Source organism: Alligator mississippiensis, chromosome 3 (assembly GCF_030867095.1).
Source record: "Alligator mississippiensis isolate rAllMis1 chromosome 3, rAllMis1, whole genome shotgun sequence".
Taxonomy (NCBI): Eukaryota; Metazoa; Chordata; order Crocodylia; family Alligatoridae; genus Alligator; species Alligator mississippiensis.
Genome location: NC_081826.1, coordinates 48993877 through 49003858, shown reverse-complemented (window position 1 = coordinate 49003858; position 9982 = coordinate 48993877).

Below are 9982 nucleotides of genomic sequence, written 5' to 3'. Positions count from 1 at the left end.
AGGAACTTTTTTGAGTTCCAAGTAAATTTCCCCTGCCCTGCTCCCAGTACACCCTCCTCTTCAGTGGTCAGTGGCACATCCCTTCCCTTTCTCTTCCACCTACTCTCTCCCTGCTTTCCAGCAGGTTTTGCCCAGGACACTAGTTATGTTTTTGGCTCTAGAGACCCCTCCTAATCCTTTGTTTCTTGCTGTAAAATTTAGGATATTTTTCCCCTCTGAATACAAAGGGCCTATGCCTGAAGTACCTTCCTTAGGAAAGGGACAAACCAGTCCTTCAATACTGGGAGTGTTAAAAATCAGGACATATATCCAGTTATGAATTATGCAACTTATTCCTAACTCTAATAAGAGGTTTGAACATACTTAGCATGTATGTGCTAACACACACACACATTTCTGTGCCCTGTGTCTTATTTTAGGATTTTCCATCAGATGGGCATGCTCATTTGGGTTTTCCATGCACACTCAGCTCGAGTTTTAAGCCTCCTCTGAATTATTTTTCTTAATAAGATCTAGCTTTTTATTACTAACTAGGCAAAACTGTTACTGTTATCCAATACACAACATTTAATTGCATGAAACCTAGTAAGGGTGGTCATCCTGTGTAGTTTTGCAGTTTGAAAGCAGCATTTCATTTTATTCTGTGTACTCTCAAATTCGCAGTGTGTTACTCAAATACCACTTTGAAATGCATGAACTTTGGACATATGATGGCACTGTTGTGCCTAAGCTAACTTCTGTTTAGAGATCACATGCCCTTGCCATCTGTCATTTTTATTGTTTGGTGTTCAGAAACAAACACAACAGAAAACTAGAAACTAGTGTTAGCAATACACAGTTTACTCGCACTCTCATGAGACCTTTTCCCTGTTATTAACTGTTGCTCTTTTAGATTTGTTGAATACTTTCTTTTTCAGTTAAAGTTTAAAAATATTATTAATAGCTCAGCCATTTTAGGCATTAATTTTTATTTTGCTGATCAGTTACTGTCTGTTTTTGACTAGTGAGAGCCAACATTTTTGGCAGGCGTGCCACTAATGAACCCTACACTCTTCCTGAGTGCCACTCTGGTCCCCTTCCCCTGCCTGATCAGCTGCTCTGCTTTCTGGTCCCTACCCTGTGCTCCTTACTTGATCTGCTGCTTTGCTCTGTTTTCTGCTCCCTACCCCTATACTCTCCACCTGCTCTGCTACTCTGTTTTCTGCTCCCTGCTGTATCTTTCACTGTGCTGCCTGTCTCCAGCCTGATCTGCCTCATGCTACACACACAGAGACTGCCGATGCCACTTGTGGCATGCACGCTGTAGGTTCACCAGCCCTGTTGTAGACACTCACCAGCATGGTTGACTTATTGAAAATATAGCATAAACCTTTATAAGTAATATTGGTTTAGTTTTATCTTTAGGGTTTTTTTGTTTTTTGTTTTTGTTTTTTTGTTTTACTGTTGGTGTAGCTGTTCATCAGAAAACACACAAGCTCAATTCAAAGTCCATGTTGCTAGAAGGGATCTGTTGCAAGATACTAGGTCTTGCAGTGCATGCACATATCACAATGAGTCTGTTACATCCCTGGGACCTTTATACCCAGGACTGATCCTTGTAAGTACACAGTATCATTCTTTACCTAGGTTATGATCAGTGGGTGTCAAATCAACATCTGAAAAAAATTGCCTGCAATCTTCTGGCCAGGTGGAAGTGAACACGTTTTTCTGCCACTGTGGTTTATTTGTCTCCTTGTGTAATGTAGAATGTCAAGGCCCCAATGCTGCAGACAGATTTAATGAACTAATGGTAAACAGCTGCTGTGGATACAGTTATTATGGAAAAAAAGATTTCTTTCAAACTAGTCTCTCTGCCCCAGTATCACTTCAGTCTTGCCTGGACTGAGTCTGAGCCAGCTGCATTACCTCTTGTCTCTATCAGACAATGACCAATTAGGAGGTGGTACATTAACATTTGATATAAGCTGAAGTTTTTGCTAATGGGAAAACAGTTGCCCATAATGAGCATTCGGGTTTGGTCAGGTTTTCTTTCCAGCCATGCTTTTTTCTTTTTCTTCCTCCTTTCTATCTTTAATTCAAGGAACCAACACCAAGTGTGTCCCATATTCATAGGGTGACAATATTACTTCTAAGGAAATCTGGGATACTGCCCATTGCTTCCCCATTCCCCGTGCCCCCACCCGTGCTGATCTCCTCACCAGGCAGGAGGAGTGGTGCCCACCCCAGCCTGCCCCCTGCCTTCAGCCACTGCTTAGGACAGTGCCAAAGGGTGCCAAAATATAAGTTTGCCCAGGGCGCCACACACGCATACATGCACCTTTTCATGCATGCATACATACACGTGGACACGCGAGTAACCTGCACTTATGCAGAGCTCTCTTCCTGTTCCACCCTGGCCAATCCCTGCCCCAGGCAGGTGGAGTAGTGCCTAGCCAGCTGGGCAGTGCAGCTGGAGTAATGCCAACCTGAAACTCTTGTTTCCATTTTCATCAACCACCTGGGATGCCGGGATGGCCCATGAAATCTGGGCCAAACCAGGACATATGAACACATGTTCATATGTCCTTACATGTTCAGCTCCATAGAGCTCAAGACTTCATACTTCCAACCCTTCTCCAGTCTCTCTCATTTCCTTTTTCTAGGAATCCTGCTCTGTCCAGACCCTCCTGCCTTCCTCTTCCATCACTCCAGAATCATGTTCCTCAATTTTTCCCCCCTCCACCCTCAGGAAACTCACTTCCTCTACCTCTCAGCCTAATATTTCTCTCTCTTTCTTCCTTTTTTCCCCCAGTAAGAACCACTCTTCCATTTCACCAACAATCAAATGTTTCTTATTCCTTCCCTTTCCTCAAGGCTTTGTCCTTGGGCCTATATTGTTCAACATCTTCATTAATGATGTGGACATTGGAGTCAGAAGCAGACTGGCCAAGTTTGCTGACGACACCAAACTTTCGGGTAAAGTGTTCACACCTGAGGACAGGAGTGCAATCCAGGTTGACCTTGACAGGCTCAAGAAATGGGCAGATGAGAACCTGATGGTATTTAACACCTAAAACTGCAAGGTTCTCCACCTTGGGAGGAAAAACCCGCAGCATGCTTATTGGCTCGGCAGTGGCTAGCATTTCGGATGAAAGGGACTTGTGGGTCATAATTGACCACAAGATGAACAGGAGACTTCAGTGTGATGTTGCAGCTAGTAAAGCAAGCAAAACACTGGCTTGTATCCATAGATGCTTCTCAAGCAAATCCCGGGATGTCATTCTCCCATTGTACTCAGCCTTGGTGAGATCGCAGCTGGAGTACTGCGTCCAGTTTTGCTCCACAATTCAAAAAGGGCGTGGAGAAGCTTGAGAGAGTCCATAGGAGAGCCACGCACATGATCAGAGGTCAGGAAAACAGACCTTATGAAGAGAGGCTGAGAGCCATGGGACTCTTTAGCCTGGAAAAGCGTAGGCTCAGGTGATCTGGTGGCTACCTATACATTTATCAGGGTGCTCACCAGGTTCTGGAGGAATGTCTTTTTACCAGAGTGCTCTAGGGGATGACAAGGTCAAACAGTCACAAACTCCTCCGTGACCTTTTCAGGCTAATCATAAGGAAGAACTTCTTCACTGTCCGAGTCCCCAAGGTTTAGAATAGACTGCTGCCGGAGGTGGTTCAAGCACCTACATTGAACGGCTTCAAGAGACATTTGGATATTTATCTTGCTGGGATCCTATGACCCCAGCTGACTTCCTGCCCCTGGGGTAGGGGGCTGGACTCAATGATCTTCTGAGGTCCCTTCCAGCCCTAATGTCTATGAAATCTATTAAAGTCTTTCTTTTCCTGTCTTTCTCAGGATATACAGTCTTCTCCTTGCCCACTTTACCATTTTTCCCTTGACACACAGTGTTTCCCACAGGCACATTCACTGGTGCAGCTGTGACTGCGTGGATTCTTACCACAAGTCCATGTATACAGATAGCATGCATGAATGTTATAACATGCTCTTGTCTGTCTGTTTTGTTCTCTTATTTTTCCCTTCAGGGCTAATTATTTTTAGAGAAGTATGGCCTTTATTTTTCTCAATAGTTTTGGATTTCCTTTTATTTATTTAAGAAGCAATGTAACATCTGTAGTTCAGATATTTCAAGGTCTTGGCTTCTTGATGCATCCTTGCCCCAACTGTTATGATGGTGAGGTACTGCTGGTACCCTTGTTGTTCCCCCTTTCTTCCTCTGGCACATGGTAGGTTTCCTTTTAATTGGGTGTTGTGTGTTCTTGTGAACTATTTTGCTAAAAAAAGAGGACTGGAATCAGCCACCCTATTCTTCTGAGCTTTCCTTTCTAATTTGCTCATGATTCAATGATATTTTGCTATCTGTAAATAAGCCATTTTAGTCTCTATTTTCTTGTCCCTTGTGGGGCGGAGATTCCTTCCATCTTTTTTTTCCATGTGCTTCAATTAGTAATTCTGCAAATTATTCCTACAGTCATTCAGACTATGGTTGTGTGCCAGCTCATTTCTGAGTAAGGTCCGGAACCTGTTAATTTTACTCCAGTTAAAAATACAAATTAATGGTGCTGAAATGGCAAACTTTACCTAACATTACCTCCAGGCACTCTTTTATCTAACTTACCCAGGTGCATCAAGTAAAAGCCCCCCTGAAACATGCACTGTAATTCTTTCTGCCTTGTTTGTGTGTCACGATTGTGACATGACTTTAATTAACAATTTTAATTCACATTTGTAGTGTTTATTTCCATTCTGACTGGTCCATTTTCATTCACTTAGTGAGCACTTTCAAATGTATTGGAAGGAAAAGTCTGGTTCACCTCGTTGTCATTTCCCTTTGATTATAAGATCAAACTGAAGACCAACGGGGTTCTTGTTTCAAAAGAGCTTAGCTAGAATTATAAACCTTGGGCTTTTCCAAACTTTGGGTTGTTCAGATCTAGTATTTGTTTCAGGCCTATCTCTAGTTTTTATCAGACCGTTTAATAAAAGGAGCTGCCAGCTACAGTAAACATTCCAGTATTTGGGTTGGACCATTTAAACAAATGGCCTGACAAATACAAAATGGTCTGACTCAACTGTTGTCCCTTTCTGCCCAAACACATTGATTTATTACACTTAAGTAGAGAAAGGAACCCCATTTTGAAAGAAAATGGGAAGTTGAAAGAAAAACATTTTTTTTATTTGAAACCACCAGGTTATGAAATAAGAAGCACATGATTTCATGTTTATCTTGATCCACATTTCCTGCCTTTGGTTAGAATTTTCATTGATTCATAAAATCCATTCATCAGCATTTTGGGTACAGGGATGCGTCTGTCTGTACATTACCTGACACTATTTTTTAACATGTTTTTGCCATCTAAATAATTAGTAATATTTCATATATTCATAGATGTTATGGGCTGGAGGGACCTCACGAGATCAGCAGGTACAGCCCCCCTGCACTTGGACAGGAAAGACTGCTGGGGTCAGATGACCCCAGCAAGGTGCACACCCAGTCATTTTTTGAAGATCTCCAGGGTAGGTGATTGTATCATCTCTGGGGGGAGTCTGTTCCAGACCCTAGACACTCAAACTATAAAGAAATTTTCCTTATGTCAGCCAATCTAAAGTCAAAATGACATCCGATCTAAGGCCAAAATGTCTTGATAGAACCAGTCATGGGAGACTGGTGCTTCCTGAGACTGCGGGGGCACAGTTTGTGGGTGGCAGTGCCAGCGGCAGGGTGGTGAGCAGCAACCACCCGCAGAAGCTGTTGGTGGCCAATCTCGGGGGGCGGGAGGCATGTGCCCCCCTGTGCTCCTGCTACCAGTAGCATATGGAGGCAGTGATATTTGGATGACTCAGCTTCAGACATCTTAAAAGGGCTTGCTTTTCAGAGAAGGCCTGAACCACCACCCTGTGGAGATCAGGACTCTTTTAGATTTTTTAAATTGGGCACTTAAAGAATTGAGGCATTTAAAATTAGCATAGTCTCCTCTGAAAGTGTGAGCCAATATTTGTAGAATTATTGTAGATATTCAGCAACATAGAGGTTTAATCTTTATTTTACTTGATGGGGCTTTTCCAGAAAAAGCATCCTCAGTTTCCTGATTTTGGACCTGGTGCCAGGCTTTAAATTTTTTTCTTGTTTTTCAGTTAACCCGTTTGCACTATTACTGTCCTGATTCTGTGAGATGAACACAGACTGGAGAGGTCAAGATGAGGGTTTAGCTCAGTGGTTCTCAACCCAGATGCTGTGGCACCTTGGTTCTGTGACAGTCTTTGAAGGGTGCCACTGGGAGAAAGGAGATAAGCAAGATTAAGCACAGGCCCCAGTGAGGAAATAAGTGTAGGCTTTTCCCTTACAGCTGCACCCCCTCCCCTCACTCACTACAGTGCAGGCTCTTCCTGCTGGTTACTCCTCTTTCCCAGCTCTTCTTCAAGCAGGTAAGCGCTATAATAATATTTTTTTTTTAAATGGGGTGCTGTTTCATTCACAAAAGTTATGGAGGTGTCTCAAGTCTGAACAGACTGAGAACCACTAGTTTAGCTCTTGGAGAAGGGTGCTACTCTTTTCCTTCAGTGCAATTTTAGGGCATGCAAGGAATGCAAGATTTACCTTGCTTTCTTGGCTTAGACTTGCCTCCCTGTGGCCAGTTTGTGTTAAAGTTTTCTGTGAAAATTTTCAACATAAATGTACATCTTTATTATAGTGAAACTACAATCTTGCAAAAAACTTTTGTTTCTAATGGCTGACCAGTTTCTATAATTTTGCTCCAACTTTGTGAGGCTCTTGTGTTTGGAACATAAATTATTAAATGTAGCTACAGATTTCACACAAGATAGTATATAATAGTCTGGAAAGAATAAGAAAGGAAATGGTCGAATAATCTGGTGTACACTTGTGCTGGCTAATCTTTATGCACGTGTTTATCTTTATAAATGTCTCCCTGAGTACCATTTTTCAATTTTTAATTCAAGTAAGAAATTAAGCTCAGATCTCATTCACATCACTCATTTGAATTTGAAATATGTCTATTAGCAGGGTTTTTATAATTATAACCCCCCAATAAGGATAAAAGAATAATAAAATTACATAAGTTTAGAACTCACTAGATATAGTGTTGTTTGTTCCAGCAATAGAATAAACAATTTGTCTATTTTTTTCAATTAGCACTAATTGGAGGCTAAACAATGCAAGAAGAATGGCTTGGATAATAGCCAAAAGAAATTATTGTTCATAGCGTAGTTTGGGCTTGAATAAGCAGGGGGACTGATTGCAGCAAAGGACAGCTGACTAACATCTTGGTATTATATCTGACACTTGCACACAATTATCTTAGAAACATAATAATGTCATTAGAGTAAATGAAATCCACAAACCACATAGCATATCTAGGATTGGGATTTGACAAGTTCTTTGTGGTTTGGGGTTACACTCTTCACAAGACAACAGAAAAGTATTATGAAAACACCATCTAAGCAGAGTGAAAGAACTCTTAATTGTATAGAATTGTATAGTAATTAGAGCTGTTGTCTGGTGTTAAAGCTGACGGCTTCAAACAAGATGCATTATTACAGATATTTATATTTGATGATCCAAGAAGGTAGAGAAATTGCCACCTTAAACTCTTTCATGATTTTAAGATTCAATAATTTACCAACCAAGGAATGAAGATTTTCCTTCCTTTATGAATTTCTCTGCATTTTCTTTGGGTTACAATATTATTTATTAAATAATTTACATTCATATATTTATTTTGGTCTTGAAATACATAGCTTTCTCAAAGATGGAGAAATCCCTTTTTATAAGGTAGGCATCTATCTGTCTGTCTCACGAGACAGCAGATTGTGTTGAGTGAAGCAGCTACTCTTTGAATATCTGCAAGTTTGGTTGTAGAGCATAATTCTTGGATAACAGTCCATTCCTCACTTATCACATATGAAGTTTGTATCTAACAGTCCTGATTGTAGTGTGGGGTTTTTCCTGAGATTTTTTTCTTTCCTCTGCGTTTTGGCCTCTCTTTTCCTCAAAAGTCTTAATTCCATGCTTATTAGACTGTTTCCAAGCACTTTGATCCTCAGCAGTCTTCTCCCCGTCATTTGGTTCAATGTTCAGTGCCTTCATATCTCTCTTGCAAACATCTTTGAACCAGAGATCAGGACACTCAAATGGTCTTCTTCCTGTAGTGTTCTTCATAGAGGAGATCCTTGGGCCATCGTCCATTCTCTGCATGTGACCATCAAAGTTGGCACTCACTGATAAGAGAACAGATGCTTAGAATATTGGAACAGTCCAGCACCTCAGCATGGACAACTTTGTCCCTCAAAGAAATTCCTAGAACATGGTGAAGGCAACTTAGGTGGAAGCTGTTTAGGTGCTTTTCTTGAAAAGAGTATGTGGTCCCGGATTCGCTGCCATACAAAAGGATGTTGAAGACGCAAGCATGATATATTTTGACATTTGTCTTAACAGTTGGTTTGGTTTTTTGTTCCACACAGCAACAAGAGTAGGTGTTTGTAGTTAGAACCCTCATGATACCTGATGCTTTGCCAAGACGGGTATTCAGTTCAGCTTCAAATGACAGGTTGTTGCTAACAATGGAGCCAATGTATGTAAATTTACTTACAACATCCAGTATGTTTTCACCTGTGTGATTACTGGTGTTGAATCAGCATTCTGGCCCATGACATTGGTCTTCTTGATGCTGACTGTTTGACCACACTCTCGTAGGCGTGAGCGAAGTGACAGATGAGGCTTTGAAGGTCATTCCTTTGTGTGGGCTATCAGTGCAGTGTCATCAGCAAACAGCAGCTTAGGAATCAAATCTTTTTCTAGTAATTTACACAAAGAATTGCTCTTCAGTTATGTTATCATTTTGAGTACCCCAGATTCAGCGGTATCTCAGCCAAAGTATATAATACCAATCAATATAAAATCTACCAATATATTAGTCACTAGTTTACAAATAACAACAGACACCTCCTCAGCAATAAAATCCTCCTCTTATGTCTGCTTAGCTGATCTCTAAAAATCAGCATTTTCTAAATTGATAAATTTTGTAGAGATAATAATTATCTAACCTATGAGAAATACATATATTTTGGCCTCAAGAGAAATTAAATGTTAGTTTGGGAAACATACACAAGACCATGGCTCCTTCAGCTTCTGTTCTTGTCAGAATTTTTAAAAAGAATATTACTTTTGACATAAATCTATGTCTTTGAATATTCAATACTGGAAATATTTAGAAGGGAAAAAGGAGGACCTGGGGAATTGCAGGGTGGTCAGTCTGACTTCAGTACTGGAGAAGTTGCTTGGGCGAATCACGTATCTGTGAGAAAAAGCAGCCTTTGTGTATTTATTCTGAATACGTCTTGCTAAACCAACTTGATTTCTTTCTTTGATGGAGTAATTTGGGGGACGATGGGATTGTGGTTGACTTCTCAGCCTCCTGAAGACTCAGTCAAGTGTAATATCTAGATTTTTACAAGGCTTTTGAGACATACTCACATGCTATTGTCATAATTAAGTGAAGAAACGTGACCTAGATCAGAATTATTATTAGGTGGATACATAATCAGCTGAATAATCACAAGCAACCAGTAACTATTAATGGATCAATGTCAGGCTGGCAGGAATCAAAATTGGGGCTCTGCAGTAATTTTTTTGAAATCTGAGGATGCAGGGATAGAGTGTAATGATCAGATCTGCTGATGACACAAAACTAGGAGAGATTATAAACACTTTAGAAGATGGAATGAAATCTAAAGGGAACTTGATAAATTGAAGAACTGGAAAATAAATGAAAGTGAGCAATGCCAAATGTAAGGTGCTACAAAAAAGAAGAAAAGCACAAATACAGAATGGGGATAACTGGTAGTAGTAGTAACACTTGCTAAGATGGATTTGGGGGTTCTTACAGATCTTGTGCTTCATAGGAACCAGCAATATGAAGCTATGCCAGGAGAAGCAAGCACAATTTTCAGTTGTATTAATAA